We start from the raw sequence: 18,247 nt of genomic DNA on the forward strand, positions 1-18,247 counted from the left end.
TAAAACATAGGAAGTTGTTGCCCATTCTTAAAATGTAAAATATGCATGGGAGTGCCTGTAACTACATCCAGCCAGTGGTAAGCTATAAGCTCTTCACAGATAGCATAATCAGTCCATAATTTGTGAAATTTGAATCTAGGAACAATAGACAGAGTGGGGGTAACTTCCAGAGTCATAAGGAGAGGGGCATGATCAAATTGATATTTAGATAGAGTATTGCAAGTAGAGATGCTCCAGTGAGTTAACCATTGCTCATTGCAAATAGCTCTGTCAAGACATTGCGCAATATAAGATCTGCCTTCCCTTCTGTTAATCCAAAACTTATGGAATAATTCCAAAACTCAAAACTAGAAGTATTATGAGTTCAATTAGGGTGTTTAAGAGTATTTAACCTATGTTGTGATGAATCTAACTTGGTTTGACGTGAATATATATGTTGATGAATATGACGTTGTTCATGATTGTTGAATTATTATGTGAATGTACAGGTTGATGAATACGATGTTATATGATGTTGGATTATTATGTGAATGTATAAGTTGATGAATATGATGTTATATGATGCTGAATTATTATACATAAATAAGTTTTTTAGATATTATTTGACTTTTTTTAGTTTGATTTCATTCAGAATTTTGATATTATGTATTACTTTATCTTCATATTTAAAATTGAGACAGAGTTGGCAGGGACATGCCAACTCTGCTTAAAATATTGAGAAAAAGTACAACTATGCTTAAAATATAAAAATACTATAAATAATTACTATATTCTTAAAAATATATCTAATTAATAAGAGGTATGATTACCTCCGTTATAATATACCATTATGGTTCTGCCCTCTCTTTAGAAATCTTCCACCACCTCGCCCCCTTTTTCGAAACCTTCATCACTTACGATGTACCAACATGCAACGATGGTGCGATGAGTGGCGTCGTCCCCCTGCACCACCATTTTTCCGGTTCCCACAACAATTCGTGTCGTTGGTTTCCATTTCAACCAATACCGCATCTGCTACGGGTGGTGGTTGCTTAGTTGTTGGTATTCGTAAATTGTTGGTTGTCACCGGCGATCTTGTTTGGTTCTGTGTGTTGGCTTCTCAATGGCAGAACCCTGCGTTGGTTTGGTTGAAACCCGAAAGGGTCCGTTCTTTATCCTCTATTTTGCCACCGTTTTAGACCTTTTTCGCTGTCGTGTGGATTGGTTATGGTGGGTCATTCGAATCCGTCGTCTCCTCCCTTTCTTTGGAGGTGGTTGCGGTTCTATGTTGGGCCAGAAATGACTGTTAATTTGATGTTGATCATAGAAATAAACAGTTAGTGCGTGTGAATTTGTTAATTACCGTGTTGGCGGTTGAATCTTCTCTCCACTCTCAAGAATATGTATGTGTTTCGTATCCCATTAATCCTTGATTGACATGAGACTGTGTGGACTTGAAAGAGTCGTTAATGCTTGTTGACGCTGTTGTAGGGAGTTGATAGCACGTGATCCGATTTTGTATTGAAGATCGATCAATTCGCCAAATTATAGACCCGATTTGCCCTCACAAACGTCTATCGTTAATGGTATTAGTTTGTTAGAATTAATTAGCGTTGAATCCACTTTGCTGATTTTTTTTTTTTTTTTTATGTATTACCCATTAGGGTGGATCCACTTGGATTGACTGGATCATATTTTTTGTCCTCCCAGGTTTTATATAATTTTTTCCTTTTTTTAATAATATATATGAGCAATTGAAAATCGATTAAAGTAGGGTACCAACTTAATTGAGATTATTCTTTTTGCTCTTGTCTTATAAAAATATAATAAAAAATCTACCACATTGAATAAAGCTATTACTTTTTTTATTTAATCACTCTCTTGGATTTCAATTATGAAAAAAAGTATCTAAGTTCAAAAATTTACTTATATGCAATTAGTTTTTTCGAATATTTCTAAAAAAATATAAAATTATGAAAAGTACCATCTATTGTAACTTGTTTCATGAGAATAAAAAAATATTAAAAATAAAACTTACATAAATTAAAATGAATATTAGGATAAATAACATTAAATAGAGTGAAACTAAGTTATATATATTTTTTAATCTAAGATAATAAAATGTAGTTGTTTATTTGTTATATCTAAGATTGGAGAGAGTCCCTAAAAAAATATTGGAGAGAGTATTTCTCTCGGAAGCAAATTATCTCTAGTGAGAAAAATTTGAGAAAACAATCTTATTTAATCTCCTCTCTTCATTTTTTTTAACTAGAGATCAAGGGTCACAAATTATAACAATCTAACCTAATTTCGTTATGTTTTAGTGTAGTTATGATTTCCAATTCATCGTTTCCCCTTTTTTCCAAGCACACACTTCCTCCTTCTTAATGTTCCTAATCGAAATCCACAAACTAAAACCTCCCTCAAACATGGGGAAGAAAAAGGTAGGAGATATGTCAACCCACTCAATTTTATGCAAGTTATTCGACTCCAATGGTGATCCTAAGAGTAAGATTAAAAAATTCTTCTGGTATGTTAATGTGGGATAGATCAGGCAACTAAAAATAAAGGTAATTGTTTTACCATTTATTAGAAAATGTATTTACTAAAAGGATTGTGGAAAAAAAAATATGCTTCATCAAATTAAGCATACATTTTCTTTAGTTCTTTTTGCCTCCATAATTTAACTGTTGAATTTGATCTCAGTTGATTGAGAAGAATTTTGTAACATCGTTTTCCAATCTCTAAAGAAACAAATAAAATGGTTCAAGTAAATGAATAAATATGTACGTTTTAATGGTATTAAATAATCAAGTTGATAGTTATAAATACTTACCTAGGAACAACTTAACTTTTGCAACAAAATTGTCAGATTCGCCTTTTTAAATTTACCGGAAGATAGAAAAAAGAGTACGTTCAAACTGATATCTCTTAAAAATTAATTGACAAATAATTAAAATAATAATTAAATATCATAATGTATTATATATTAAAAATGAAAACAAATAGATTTCACCCATTCGAATTCAATTCAATGTTCTTCTAATGTATCTTTGTATTCCCCTTCAATATCCACCACAATTGGTCTAATTTCTTTCATTCTTCAAGGCTTACTTAAGTAAACATTATTTTATTGAATCCTTATTATTTTTAGTGTGGAGAGAGTGCGGAAGCTAGTAAAGTCAATTGGTTTAAGTGAGATAAGGTGTGTCTTTGTCGATATAGTTGTTGCTTGAGGGTTCGTATAATGTTAGTATAAAAATATCAAATGATTCATATCCCTATCCAACTCAATCATAATACAACCCCAAATCAAATCATGTTAATTATCTGCAAAAAGAAAATCCCAACTAATTTAGTATGATTCTAATAAACAATAAAATAAATTATTTTTTTATGAAAAAATATTTTCTAAGATCCCATATACAAGGCACCTCTTTTGAAATAATATTTTATTGTTATGAAATTAAACTTCAATTTATGAATGTATATTATATAATATCCCATATATGTAGGATACGTCTTCGATAGATAGTTGAAGTTTCAAATTCCTAACAAAGAATTTGGCCAAATATTTTCCACTAAAAAGAGAAAAAAGAATGGATACATGATTATTAAAAATAAATAAATAAAGATACAAATAAATACAGCAAATCTTTCAATCAGAGCGTTACACATCTGAGCGTTACACGTCTATATCTTCAATCATGCTGTCAAAATCTTTGTGACGAATGTAATCCAGAACTTTCGAAACTCGCTCCCATTCCTTTTCTTCCTTGATTATTGGGTTATTAATCGTAAGAACTTTCATATATTGCGCCCATGCTGGCAGATTATCCTCTGCAGACATTGTTCAATATATTTCGTAAATCACACCATATTTGATATAGTAAGATATAATAGAAAGGAATATAATTAAGAGATTCATTCAATTAAATTACCATCAATCGTTGGAACGTGACTCATAACTTGCATCCATGTTGCTATATCATCCTCTGCACACATTGTTCAATATAAGTCTAAAATCACACCATATTTGATATAGTATGAAAAAAGCGAAAGAAATAAAATTAAGAGATTCATTCAATTAAATTACCACCACTACTTGTTGGTTCTGCATCAGATTGCAATTCGAAATTCAACTCAATTTGAGGAATGTGAGCTATCTTATGCCAATCTTCACCTATTCCTCTCTTGCATCTCTTCTCCAACATAGGGCAACCACAAATCCTTAAGCTTTGCAAGTTTTGGAGTTGCTGAAAGTTGTCTGGTAGTGATTTTACCTTTGGAAAGTTATAGATGTCTAATACTTGAAGTGAAGTCATGGCACCCAAACAGTCCGGCAAGGATTTTAGAGATGGAAAATTGAACAGTTTCAATTTTTGTAGTGAGGGGATGCCTTCTATGCCATCTAGTATGTTTTCATTACTCTCCCAGAGTACCAGTCGACGGAGGGAAGTTAGACTGTTCATGTTATCTAGAGAAACTAACTGTGGGCAGTTATAGATTTCAAGTGTCTCAAGACAAGTTAGGTGTCTCATACCGTTGGAAAGGGATTTAAATCTACCACATTCATGAATGGCCAAAGTTCGAAGAGACCTCAAACCTTGCAACAAGTGCTCTGATAATGACTCCATTTCATCACAATGTGCAATTTTAAGATTATCTAAAGCACCAAGTCTACTGAGTTCAACAGGTAATTCCATGAGTTTGGCAAATTTCGATATACAAAGTGACTTAAGATTGTTACCTGATATTTCTCGTGAAGAGGAAGCTACTTCTTCATTGCAATTGTTGTAAAAAAAGGACTTCAATAATTCTTCATTTCCTCCACTAACAGAAAGTGACTCCACAGATGGAAGGGACTGCAATGCAAGTTTAGGGACATCTGTTATATCTAACTTCAAAAGTTGTGGTAGCATCTCTACTCCTTCGGCTTCCAACACCCTCTCTAAATTTGGTAAATCGGACAAAGTCAACTTTTTCAATGATGTAAAAGCCTTCTCAGTCGCAGGTTCATGTAAGTCATTATCAATGTACTTTAAATCTTTCATTCCAGACACATAAAGATAAGTTAAACATGGTAATTTACCAAATAGAGGAAGCTGCCTGACGTTTTTACAGTCATAGAGAATAATATGAACTAAACCTTTTAGAATAGAAGTATTTCTCATCCAAGGAGGAAATTGTGTTCCTGTATAACCCTGCACCCCAAAACTCTTAAGACCTGAATGAGGCTCAAGAGCTTCTAGTACTCGCTCGGCATCAACACTACTAACCTGTGAATTAATATAATCACCCCATGACAAATATAAGCGATTTAAGTCCTTCTTGCCAATCAAATTAGCTTTTCTTGCATCCTCTTCATTTGACACTTTGTGAAGGCGTTTGATGTGTAGCTTGCCTCCTAATTGTAAGTTTTGTAGCTCTGCTAAACCATACCCAGTTTTTGAACCAACAATGAAAATGGTCAATTTTTTCAAACAAGTTAACTCCCCAATTCTAAAAGGAGTTGATTTCAATGATATGCAATTTTTAATCATGAGATGTTGAAGGTCCTGTAGTTTTGTCAATTGTTTTGGAAAACTAGAAAGATGAAGACAATATTCAAGTTTAAGTGTTTGCAATTTCTGCAGTTTACAAACAGACGCGGGCAAGGTTGTGATATTACTATCGTAAAGTTCCAAGTACCGCAAATGCATTAAACTCTTCAATGCAGAGAGATGGCAAGACCTTGTACGTAAAACTCGGAGAGGAGTGATCAATGGCAACACATATGAATCCATGAAGGGTGGTGATTCAAAGTCAAGAAAGGTTCGCAATGATTCAATTTTTTTTAAGAGATTCAAATTTACTTTTGAAGATAAGAAACTTATATGGTGAGCTCTAGTTGACAGATTAGTCAAGCCTGAAGACTCAGAAGCCACACACTCTTCTCCCATAACAGATTGAGCTAAATCATGGACTAAATCATGCATTTTGAAAGTAATGTTACCTACAAAATCGGATTTGACTTCTTGAAAGAATGACCTTTGGTTTAATTCATTCCATACCTCATTACCAACATGCTCCATCTGTAAATTTCCTCTAGATGTAACAAGTCCATTAGCCATCCAAAGTTGAATGAGATTTTCCTTCACCATTTTAAAATCTTTAGGAAAAACAGCACAAAAAGTAAAACATGGTCTCAAGGACAATTTCAAATTAAAGTAGCTTAGTCTCAAAGCAGACATGATAGGATCATCCTCAGTTAAATTCCAAAGCTCACTTTCCTTGACAGAGAGCCATTGATGTTCCTCACTTTTAAAGCACAAAAGACTTCCCAATACTTTGGCAGCAAGAGGTGAACCCACACATTTTCTCACAATCTCCTTGCCTATTGTTTCTCACGCTCTTCCCCATCAGGTCCAAAAGCATGTTGTTTAAATAATGACCAAATGTCGTCATCATATAAACCTACCAAATGGTGAGCAGGGTGAGTTCCCATGATGGATGCAACAATATCAAGTCGTGTTGTGACTAAAATAGATGCACCTTTCGTTGTATTTCCACTCTTCAAATAATGCTTCAACTTTTCCCATTTTACTTGTTCTTGGTTCCACACATCATCGAGTACAAGTAAATACTTTTTGCTTTGCAAAACTTCTTGAACTTTTTTTTGCATCGATTCCAAAGTCAAGAAATTATGACTTTGTCCAGTGGCAGATTCTATGATGGAGTGTAGGATTTTCATCATGCTGAAATCATCTGAAACACAAACCCATATTTTCAAATCAAAATGGGTGGTTACGCTTTCTTCGTTGTAAACCAATTGAGCAAGTGTTGTTTTTCCATATCCACCTAGGCCAACAATGGAATAGACAGAGAGATCTTCACTGTTGCTAGCATGCCTCAGAAGATACTCAACAATTTTTTCTTTATCTTTGTCTCTTCCAAATACTATGGATTCAGTGATGAAGGAGGTAGTTTGCCGCCACTCTTCATCTTCTGGTTGGTGCTCCATGACCCCCACCTGTAATCCGAACTTCATCCTTTCTTCAGCAATATCATCAATCTCTTTAGCAATCTCCTTCATCCTCTTTCCAATGTTGCGACGAGCCAAAATCTTCATAGGATGGAAACGAGTGATCCGCTTGTTGTCGCCATGTGCTTTTAAGGTTATTGAACATTCATCCAATATATCATCAAGCACATAAGCAGCATCACGCAGTTGCTGTAGCCACTCTTTGACAGCATCGTTTGTTATTTGCTTTTTTTCAGCATCTTTTAGGACAGCACGGATTAAAGTGAGCTTTCTAGATAGGCTTTGGGTCAATTCTCCAACACCCAAATAGGTAGCAAACTCCTCTTGTACAAATGATCCGAGGTTTTGAATCAAGATTCCAAGTAAAGCATCAGCCATTTTCAGATATGAGAACAGAAATGAATCAAAGTTGTTTGGAAGATGAAATATGCGTTGTTATTTGTTTTCAAAGATTATATATTAAATCAGTGGATGTAGTTCTTTTGCAACATGTCAAAATTGACTGCTATAGAAAATTAAATAATTAGTGAATGACAGTGGCAAAAAACAAGTTGTGAAGGCACATGGCCATGAAAAGGAAAAAAAAAAAATTGGAAAACTTATCTTATGTAACAACATCATGCCCGTTCATTTGTTCTTGTGTGGCCTAGATTTCATCAAAGAGAATCCAATACCATATAATTGTAATACTAATTATTTAATATTTCAAGTTGGCAGTGTACCTCAAGTGCAAGTGGAGCAAGTGTATAATTTAGCTGTTTGGTCAGGAATATGAAATTTCAACTATATCTATTATGTTACTTTCATGCACTATTGTTTATCTCAAAATAATAGGTATCCTTTCTTGGCGTCTTTCTTTAATACTCTAGACAGAAACAATATTTGTCTAGTTTCAAGCCCTCGTAAAAAAACATAATGTAAATGAAGTGCATAGTAAACTGGACGAAATAGAAAACAAAAATAAAATGATGATAGTGAGTATGTGAAGCAAATGCAATGTTAAGCACAAAATCCCGTAAGCGTCTGAGAATAGGACATGTCTTGACCTCTGCCACCTGAAGGAGCGGCGGTAAGATCCAACCGACTCTGCAAGGATAGATAATTTCTCAGTCAACTTGAACGACAAAGCCTGCACCCTTGAGTGTTCAACATTTTGGAACACAATGCATCCAGATGGTTGGTCCCAGCTGACATGAAGCTCATCATTCATTAAACTCTTAATTACAATAGCATGAACACGAAGAGGAGAGAGGTCGAAATAATTTTCTAGCTGATCCACGCTCAGAATCGTATGATGAAGAGGAGGTAAATAAGTATGTCCTAAGTGCCACCTCTTTGATTTTGTCCTTCAGCATTTCGAGCACGGAGTCGTGGTTTTTTACAAATTTCCATATGCCAAGAGATGCAATATAGTCAAAAGCATTGTGGAAGTCTCCATTGATAAGAAGCCTTGTGACAACCATGACATGATCCTTAACATTTCAGGAGGACCGTTGAATGTTTTTTTGTCACTGATCTCGAGCAAGCGAAGGAAATTGTTACTGATGATCTTATGCTTCGCATCATGAACATTGGCTGCAATATTGGGAACTTCCAGTAGCATAGCAGATACTAGATACACTGATCCTAGGAGATCGAGATTTATATGCATATGATATGGCATCTGCATGCTTCTTTCCAACCTTTCCTGAAAGATAAGTAAATAAAGAGTTAATTGTTATGTTAAATAAACGCATGCTTAGGTTAGCAACGAATTACAAAAGAGATGTACTCAATTGAATATGATGATTCAAATGAAAGAAAACTTAATAATTGAAGACTATAAGAATCGAAGACAGTGAGATTGTTAGAAGATGCTAAAAATGAATCTGTAAATTTACAATTTTCATCAAAGCATATAAAGGATTTAGGAAGGGTACTACAGAATGTTTCTAAAGAAATCAAGCATTGATTAATCCAAAGGAACAAGGTGTTCAAGCCTTTGTGATGTTTAACGCATAATGTAATCACTAATCACATAAAATACAAAGCATTGACAAAATTTCAAATGTAATTGATTCAGCAGAAAAGAGAACAGGGCAATATGCAGTTAATATTCAAATCAAATTTCTGTTCAAAACTGATCAACCGTGTAAAGAGTAATAATGTGCCTAAACTGCAATTCAGATCAACATTGATTTTAAATCATTTCTATGAAAAATCAAACAGGAATATCTTTAAACCAGTGACATTTGATCTATTAAAATTATATATTACTGAACACCATATATTGTAAGCACATACATTTTAAAAAAGATGGGATTTAGTACCTGTTCTAGAGTCTTTTCATGATAACGATTCTGTGCAACTCCTTGTATGAGCAATTCTTTCAACCTTCCACCGGAATAAAGTTCAGACTGACAGTCATGTGCTTCAGAAACCAGCCCAGCACGAAAAGCACATAGGCCTAACTATGACATAGCCCTGTTAAAACGTATCTGTGTTGAAACGTCCATGTGGTGAACATTTTCTTGCAAATGACTCATGAGCAACAGATCATGGTCCTGCTGTTCTCCGGGTCAGCCAATGTTCTCATTGCCTCTTAAACCTCTTGAGATTTGTAGTAAATGAGTTCAACCCTCGACAAGGCAACATTAGAAGAACCTTTGAACAAGATATTCCTGGACCCTTTCAACATATTCACGCATGTATGAATCTATGCATTGCAGGCTCTGGTAAAACTCAGCATTTATTGTTTTCTAAGAAATTATTTAAGCTTCCCCAAACACGAATTGGTACGTTATTAGTCGGACCCTTTCTTAGTTTAATTCTCATCAGGCTCAACTGAATCATAAGCCTTTATGTTTGGTTGCTGCGCTAGAATATCTAGAATTACCAAAATATTCTGCTCACATTTTTTCCACACATTTATAAGCATATGCCCACCAATGAGGCTTGAACTTCTTGTTAAAAGTTTTATTCCTTCCTCTTTGTCAGAGTTCTCATACTGCTTATTATTATTCTTCAATTTCTGCATCATCTTTTTGACTTCCTAATTATTATTATTATTAGTAATGTCAATTGTTCTTCAATACTTTGTTATCATCAAAACCTTGTTCCAACACATTAGCCTTTGATGCTGCTTCCACAAAGCCTATTGTGGATATAAGCTTTGTTCAATACAGTGTTGCTTCATATGGATGTAACTCACACTTTGAGATACAAGGTCTTAGTGGAGAGAAAAGGATTTGCATATTTTGTTGAACTTGATTGCGGTAACTTACTAGATTTTTTGTACTTATTGCAAAAACATTGGGCACATTTGTCGATTTGTAAAAATATTACCAAGGAGGATGTTCAAGATGAAATCAATGAAAATAAAAAGGGCAATATAATAAGGGAAGATATGATTAGGGAAAAACTGCTATACTCGTGGATCTTGATAAAATTGATGAAACAAGAAAAGAAACATATGTTGGCAAAAATATTGTTGGTACATCTAATGGTAAACAAATTGAAATGCGAAATTTAGAGTGCAATGAAGACATAAACTGACATGAACATTTATCGTGAAAAAGCTCTTATAGATAAAGATAACGCCGATTTGGAAGAGGAGGACAATGAAAATGTTGGAAATCAAGTGTGAATGATTAAGTCACACATCGACTAGAAATGGAGGAAATGTTAGATTTAAAAGAGAGGTGACCCATATACCTAATGCTTTAAGGTTTATGATAGAGATGTGGTGTCAAGTCTCTTAGTGGTCCACGATGTTATCAGGCTAGCTAAGTGGGTGATTCACACTCGAGGAGGAGATTGTTGGGTTTCAAGTGTGAGTTCAGGTTTTGGGTGCACAAGAACATCCTTTATCCTTCATTCTGGTTGCACTAAAGATCTATCAACAAGTGCGGCTTAAAAGCAGTAGGCCCGACTTTACCTATTTCCAATTGTTGAAAATTGACTGAAGCATTAAATTGATGCTAGAGCCTAAGTCACAAAGATCTTAACCCGAATAAACTCCACCTATAGAACAATGAACAATGAAGCTCCCTCAATCTTTCATCTTTGTTGGAATTTTATGTTATATCAACATGGTGCTTTTAGTTTCCATAACCACGACTTTAAAATCTCATAGTCTATTCCTTTTTTTAATGATATCCTTCAGAAACTTCGCATAGTTTGACATTTGTTCTAATGCTTCCATAAAAGGGATACATTGATATATAGTTGCTTTAATACTTCAAGAAATTTGTTGTACTGCTTAATGCTTCTCAATTAAAGCATTCACTAAATTTTGATGAAAGGGTGGTGTTTGAAGTTTCAGATTTAGAACGGGATGTTACATCTTTGGATGTTGGAGCTGCAGTGGTATGCTTCTCCCCTTCAGTAAATTTTATCTCTGCTGCTTCAATTGATCTTGGAGTGACTTTCATTATGCCTAAGAGACTTTGATCCACAACTAGTTCCCTTTCCTTCTCAATACTATCAACTTCCTTATCACTTTTGACACCATTTGCATTCACTGCGTCCTTTTACTTATCCTTAGGAAATGCTTATTCAAGTTGAATAGGTAGAGAACCACTTGGCATGTCATATAGGGTATTATGATTTTTCTGAAACACAAACATCAACTTTTGAATATTAAAACCATAATAATACAATTATTGAAACCATCCCATCACGAAAAGCACATACACCTAATTGTGACATAGCCCTGTTAGAATGTATCTGTGTTGAAACGTCCATGTGGTGCACATTTTCTTTCAAATGACTCATAAGCAACAGATCACGGGGTTTAGCGAACTCATCATGAAGAACATGGTGATATATATCACTAAGCATTGCACGTGCTTTAGTGCAGTCGTCTGCGTATTTGTAGATTAGTGTCACTAATATATCCATTAAGGTCCTGCTATTCTCCGGCTCAGCCAATGTTCTAATTGCCTCGTAAACATCTTGAGGTTTGTAGTAAATGAGTTCAACCATCAACCTTCATCAAGACAACCTTAGAAGAACCTTTGAAATCTCCAATCCTTTCAAGATATTCCTTGACCATCTGTGCAAGAATAACAAACATAGGTTCATCTTGGAGCCTCTCAACATATTCACGTGTGTGAGGATCTATGCGTTGCAGGCTCTTGAAAAACTTGGCGTTTATTTTTTCTAAGAAAGCAACTAAGTTTCCCCAAACACAAATCGTTACGTCTGGCTCCTGTGAATCATCAACAGTTATGTTTGGATGCTGCCGAAGAATATTGAGAATGACAATCAAATTCTGCACAAATTTTTTCCACATATTTATATGCATATGCCCACCAATGAGGCTTGGATTAACATCAAACTGAGCGGAAACCACTCTGAAAAGAATATGTAGCTTTGGACACAGATAATGGCTTGATACCTTTCTCATTGTTATTCCTTGTGTATATATAGAGGTTACAAGGCTATACATATAATTACACTAAATAATTACATATAATGGAAACAAATCAATTTCTAATTTATGTCCCTTATTTCTAGGAATAAGCTAATAAATATAATAAGGAGAACAAATCAACTCCTTATTCAAATCCCCCCTCAAATTGATGCGGCTAGTCGATGAGCATCAATTTGCCAACAAGAAACTGATGACGTGGGTGAGGAAAAACTTTAGTAAGAATATCTGCAATTTGCAACTGAGTACTGACATGAGGAAGGGATATTATTCGGTTATCATAGATGTCACGAATTGAATGACAATCAACCTCGATATGCTTGGAGCGCTCCTGGAAAATAGGGTTTGCAAAGATCTGGATGGCACTTGTATTGTCAGCATAAAGTGAGGTTGGCTCTGTTTGAGGAAATCCAAGTTCAGCCAAAAGACCACGAAGCCAAATTATTTTTGAACAAGTGCCAACATGGCACGCTACTCAGATTCAGTAGAAGATTTAGAGACTCTTGCTTGTTTCTTACTTTTCCATGAGATCAATGAAGAGCCAAGAAACATACACCAACGGTGACAAAGCGTCGAGTATCTGGGCATCCTGCCCAATCGGCATCACTATAAGCCCTCAACTTAGGAGAATTTCCAATGGAAAAGAATAGCCACGATGAGAGCTTCCCTTTAAGTAACGAATAATACGGAGAACTGCTGCCAAATGAAGATGACGCGGAGAATGCATGAATTGACTTACTTGTTGAACTGCAAAAGATATGTTATAACGAGTAATAGTCAAATAATTAAGACTACCCACAAGTTGTCAATGTGAGAGTTAACTTAAAATCAGAAATCTGGAGAATCGTGCCACGATGGAGAAGCATCGCGCCACGATTGTTGAAGCAAGCTTCCTGGGAAGCTACTAGAAATTTCGTGCCACGATGGCCCCGCATCGTGCCACGATGGTCGCGCTGAAGATAAAATAAAAACGTATTTTTAGTTAGATTTGTTTCAGTTTTTTAAGGGTTTACTTTCCACTATAAATACAGCCTTGTATCAGATGATAAAAGTGTGTAGAAAAACAGGGTTTATAAACCAACATACAAACTAGGGTTTATAGAGAATTTCTCTTGGCAACAACACTAGGGTTGGGATTGTTTTGATTCACCTTGAACAAAGCACTATTAGGATTGAGTCTCTTGGTCACGGGAAGAGGCTGGGACTTGGGTAGAATTAGGTTTGAAGACTAATTCTTGGAACTCAATATCTCTTTGTAAAGAAACTCATATCATTATAGTGGAACGGAGAGCTGCTCTCTCCCCCAGACTAGGTCATCATTAGACCGAACTGGGTAAACAAATATCTTGTGTTCTTTTTCTTTCTCTCTTCCTTTTATTTCTTGCTGTTTTTGTTTGGATTATTTGCTACCCGCTTGATTTGATTACTTGGTATTAATTTGCTCCACGCATCAAGTTTTTATTGGTGTGATTTTCATCGAATTCACAACAATTGGCGCCCATCGTGGGGCGAAGGTCAAATCAATAACCAGGTATCTTGGGTTCGAAGTGAGATATTGAAAAGTTTACCGGTAGTAACGACTTCGGGTTGTGGAAGGTAAAGATGAGGGCAATTCTAATTCAACAAAAGTGTGTTGAAGCATTAAGAGGAGAAGCACAGATGCCTGCGCATCTGACACCTGCTGAGAAGACGGAGATGAATGATAAAGCGGCCAGTGCTATCATTCTGTGTCTTGGGGACAAGGTGTTGAGAGAAGTATCAAGGGAGACTACTGCTGTGTCTATATGGAATAAGCTTGATTCATTATACATGACCAAGTCTTTGGCACATAGACAATGTCTGAAACAACAACTCTACTTTTACCGAATGGTGGAATCAAAACCTATAATGGAGCAACTGACGGAGTTCAATAAGATTATTGATGATTTGGTGAACATAGATGTTAATCTGGAAGACGAGGATAAAGCCTTACACCTACTGTGTGCTTTACCTAGGTCCTTTGAGAATTTCAAGGATACTATGCTCTATGGCAAAGAGGGCACTATTACTTTGGAGGAAGTTCAAGCAGCTTTGAGAACCAAAGAATTGACCAAGTTCAAAGATTTGAAGGTTGATGATAGTGGAGAAGGCTTGAATGTCTCAAGGGGGAGAAGTCAAAACAGAGGAAAAGGGAAAGGCAAGAATTCCAGGTCAAAGTCTAGGTCGAAGGGTGGTGATAATAAAACACAGTACAAATGTTTTATTTGTCACAATCCAGGTCACTTCAAGAAGGATTGTCCGGAGAGAAAGGGCAATGGAAGTGGTAATCCATCCGTTCAGATTGCAAGTACAGAGGAAGGTTATGAAAGTGCTAGAGCACTAACTGTGACAAGTTGGGAACCTGAAAAGGGCTGGGTCTTGGACTCTGGATGCTCTTATCACATCTGTCCGAGAAAGGAGTACTTTGAAACGTTAGAGCTGAAAGAAGGTGGAGTAGTTCGCCTTGGGAATAATAAGGCTTGTAAAATTCAAGGTATGGGTACTATCCGTCTCAAAATGTTTGATGACCGTGATTTCCTTGTGAAAGATGTGAGGTATATTCCTGAACTTAAGAGAAATTTAATATCCATAAGCATGTTTGATGGTCTAGGATATTGCACTAGAATTGAACGTGGAGTGATGAGAATCTCTCATGGTGCATTAGTTATAGCTAAAGGGTCTAAAATACATGGTTTATATATTTTAGAAGGTTCCACTGTAATAGCTCATGCATCGGTTGCTAGTGTAGACACTTTGGACATAACTAAACTTTAGCATTTGAGGTTGGGTCATGTCAGTGAAAGAGGTTTGGTTGAGCTAGCTAAACAAGGTTTGCTAGGGAATGAAAAATTGAACAAACTATATTTCTGTGATAATTGCACTTTAGGCAAACAGCACAAGGTGAAGTTTGGGGTGGGTGTGCATAAATCTAGTAGGCCTTTTGAGTATGTTCATTCGGATCTTTGGGGTCCAGCATCAGTTAAAACTCATGGGGGAGGTTCATATTTCATGTCCATTATTGATGATTATTCTAGAAGAGTATGGGTGTACATCCTGAAGAATAAAAGTGACACTTTTGAAAAATTCAAAGAATGGCATACACTTGTAGAAAATCAGATTGGAACTAAACTGAAAGTGTTGAGAACTGACAATGGCCTGGAGTTTGTTTCAGAGCAGTTTAATGAGTTTTGCAGGAAAAAGGGTATAAAGAGGCATAGAACCGTGGCATACACACCTCAACAGAATGGTCATGCTAAAAGAATGAACATGACCTTGTTGGAACGTGTGAGGTGTATGCTGTTGGGAGCTGGATTGTCCAAGAATTTCTGGGGAGAAGCTGTTAGTACTGCAGCATATTTGATTAACAGATGTCCATCAACAGGGATAGATCTCAAGACACCTATGGAGGTTTGGAGTGGGAGGCCGGCAAACTACTCTAATTTGAAAGTTTTCGGAGCTTTAGCGTTTGCCCATGTTAGACAGGACAAACTTGATGCTAGAGCTGTGAAGTGTATTTTCATGGGTTATCCTGAAGCTGTGAAAGGTTATAGACTGTGGAAGATGGAACCTGGAGGATCAAAATTTATTATAAGCAGGGATGTCACTTTTGATGAGACCCGTATGGGGATGAAGTGCAAAGACCTGGATACAAGCTCAGAAACGGAGGAAGAGAAAATTCAGTTTGAGGTGGAGCCTATCACTGATGAAAGGGAAGAGGAGGATCAGACTCCAGTATCTGATGAGAGTTGTAACGCCCACTTTCGTTTAATTGTTTATTTAATCGAGTTTAGGCAATTATATTATATTTATATAATATATGCATGATTTTGATGTGTTTTGATGATTTACGACTATTTTGATAATTCGGTTGATAACGTGATAAGTTATGAGTTTTGAAGGTTTTGATAAGAGTATGAGACTTATTTTATTGTTAAATAAAATAAAGATTTGAAAATAATATAAAATATTTGGTTAAGGGTTGTTTTGAGATTTTAGAGAGTTTTGGGGGAGAAAGTGAAATAAGATAGGATTTTAGGAAGAGATATAAATAGGAGAAAACCTAATTGTTAGAAAAACTATTGTACGTGAAAACTTTTGGAAAAGGGAGAAAAGCCAAGAGAAGGGAGAATCAAGAGGAGAGCTGCGATTTCTTCAAATTAAGGTAAGGGTGAGACTAATAACTCAGTAATGTTAATTGATTGTAATTCTGATGATTAGTTAGCAAGAATTAGGATTGAATTGGAGAAAACGAAAAATAGGTCAAATCCCTAGAATTGATGATCAAACGGTAGGAATTGGTTAAATTGATGTAGAAAGTGTCCCTAGACCTTAGATAATGTTTAGGATGAAGTTTGGAATCAACGTTAGGCTTAGAACCATGTGAATCGTTGAATTTTTGTGAAAATAGCAAGTCTGGCCGTAGCGACATTCATCGCTCGCCATAGCGAGCAATGAGTCTTGCCTTGCGAGTGATGAACATTCATCGCTCGCCTAGCGAGCCCTTTCTCCTCGCCTCGCGAGTTGCACATTGCAGCTCGCCACAACGAGCAACCTTACTCGCCATAGCGAGCTAGGACAGAGAGCATGTAAGATTTTGCAATTTCGACTTTTTAGTTGGACCTTGAGTGCCATTGAGTGCCTGAACATACCTAGTAATGATTGGGAATGAATGTAGGACAAGATTGAACCTAGAATAACATTAGTTGGGGAGTTGGCTTGTACTCGCCATGGTGAGTAGGTACTCTCGCCTCGCGGGCACTTCTAGATTGGAGTGCATTGAGTGTTTGTGCGATCTGTGTCGCACGTTTTGATCAAGAGTGAACCCCTAATTGGCAACGAAACCTAATGATGATGTTAAATGCAATCAGTAAGGCCGTTTAAGATATGTTGACATTAATTGAGCATGAATTAATGTGTACTATACATTATGTAGGATATGAATGAAATATTATGATGCTATTGAAATGCAATTGATATATTGATATCATCCGTTATTGTGACTTGACTATGCTGCTGCTGTTATTTAACTAGTGTATAATGTCTATGTATGATGAATAAGATGACGTTTAGCTCCAAATTATTGGATGCACATTGATATGATGATTACAATGTTTTGTTGATAGAGTCCATGCATTAGCGTTCATTGAGCTTAGTCCTCACCATGATAGAAGCTTTGTCCTCCACACGATTATTAGGAGATTTGTCCTCCGCACGTTTAAAGTATATTAATACTTATGAAGACGATTGGTACCACATGCATATAAGGAGTCTAAGAGCATTGTCGCATTGTCGTGTCTAAGATGCTATGTTGTTGATGATGATTGAATATGTGATTACGTGGTAAATGATTATCAAATATGCAAAGTTGTTTAAGAATTGATATGATGTTAATTATGATTCAAATTACTTTGATTAATATTATTTTGTTATGAAATCTCACCCCTTCTGCTTGAAAATGTTGCCCTTCGTATGGGTAACTTGCAGGTGATCGTGCTTAGTGTGCAGTTGCCGTTGTGAGTGGCCTTGCCTTCACTGTGTCGTCTAGGTCGCTCTGATACGTAACGGGATGGGGCTATATGTTATGCATGCTTCGTTCTCTTACGTGAATATATATGCTATTTGTGATATTGAACTAACTCTTTTGAGATTATTTTGATGGGGCCTGCGTGCCAAAATGTTTTATGGATTATGATATAATTTCCGCTGCAATGTTTAAGTTATTTGGTTAAATTGTTATTTAACTGTTTTGGATTACGGTTATATGTGATATCCTGTTGTTTATGATGTTTACTCTGATAAATGTTTAGAAATTT

The 18,247-nt window shown here is 35.9% G+C and overlaps 2 pseudogenes; both read right to left on the reverse strand.

The window, feature by feature from the left end:
* Positions 1-3,456: 3,456 nt before the first annotated feature.
* On the reverse strand, positions 3,457-7,446 carry LOC25480742 (putative disease resistance protein RGA1; annotated as a pseudogene).
* A 174-nt stretch (positions 7,447-7,620) lies between these two features.
* The window catches only part of LOC25480743 (eukaryotic translation initiation factor 3 subunit C-like), a 39,975-nt pseudogene continuing 29,348 nt past the window's right edge, over positions 7,621-18,247 (reverse strand).

The sequence above is a fragment of the Medicago truncatula genome, chromosome 6 (assembly GCF_003473485.1).
Source record: "Medicago truncatula cultivar Jemalong A17 chromosome 6, MtrunA17r5.0-ANR, whole genome shotgun sequence".
In the NCBI taxonomy this organism is placed as follows: domain Eukaryota; kingdom Viridiplantae; phylum Streptophyta; class Magnoliopsida; order Fabales; family Fabaceae; genus Medicago; species Medicago truncatula.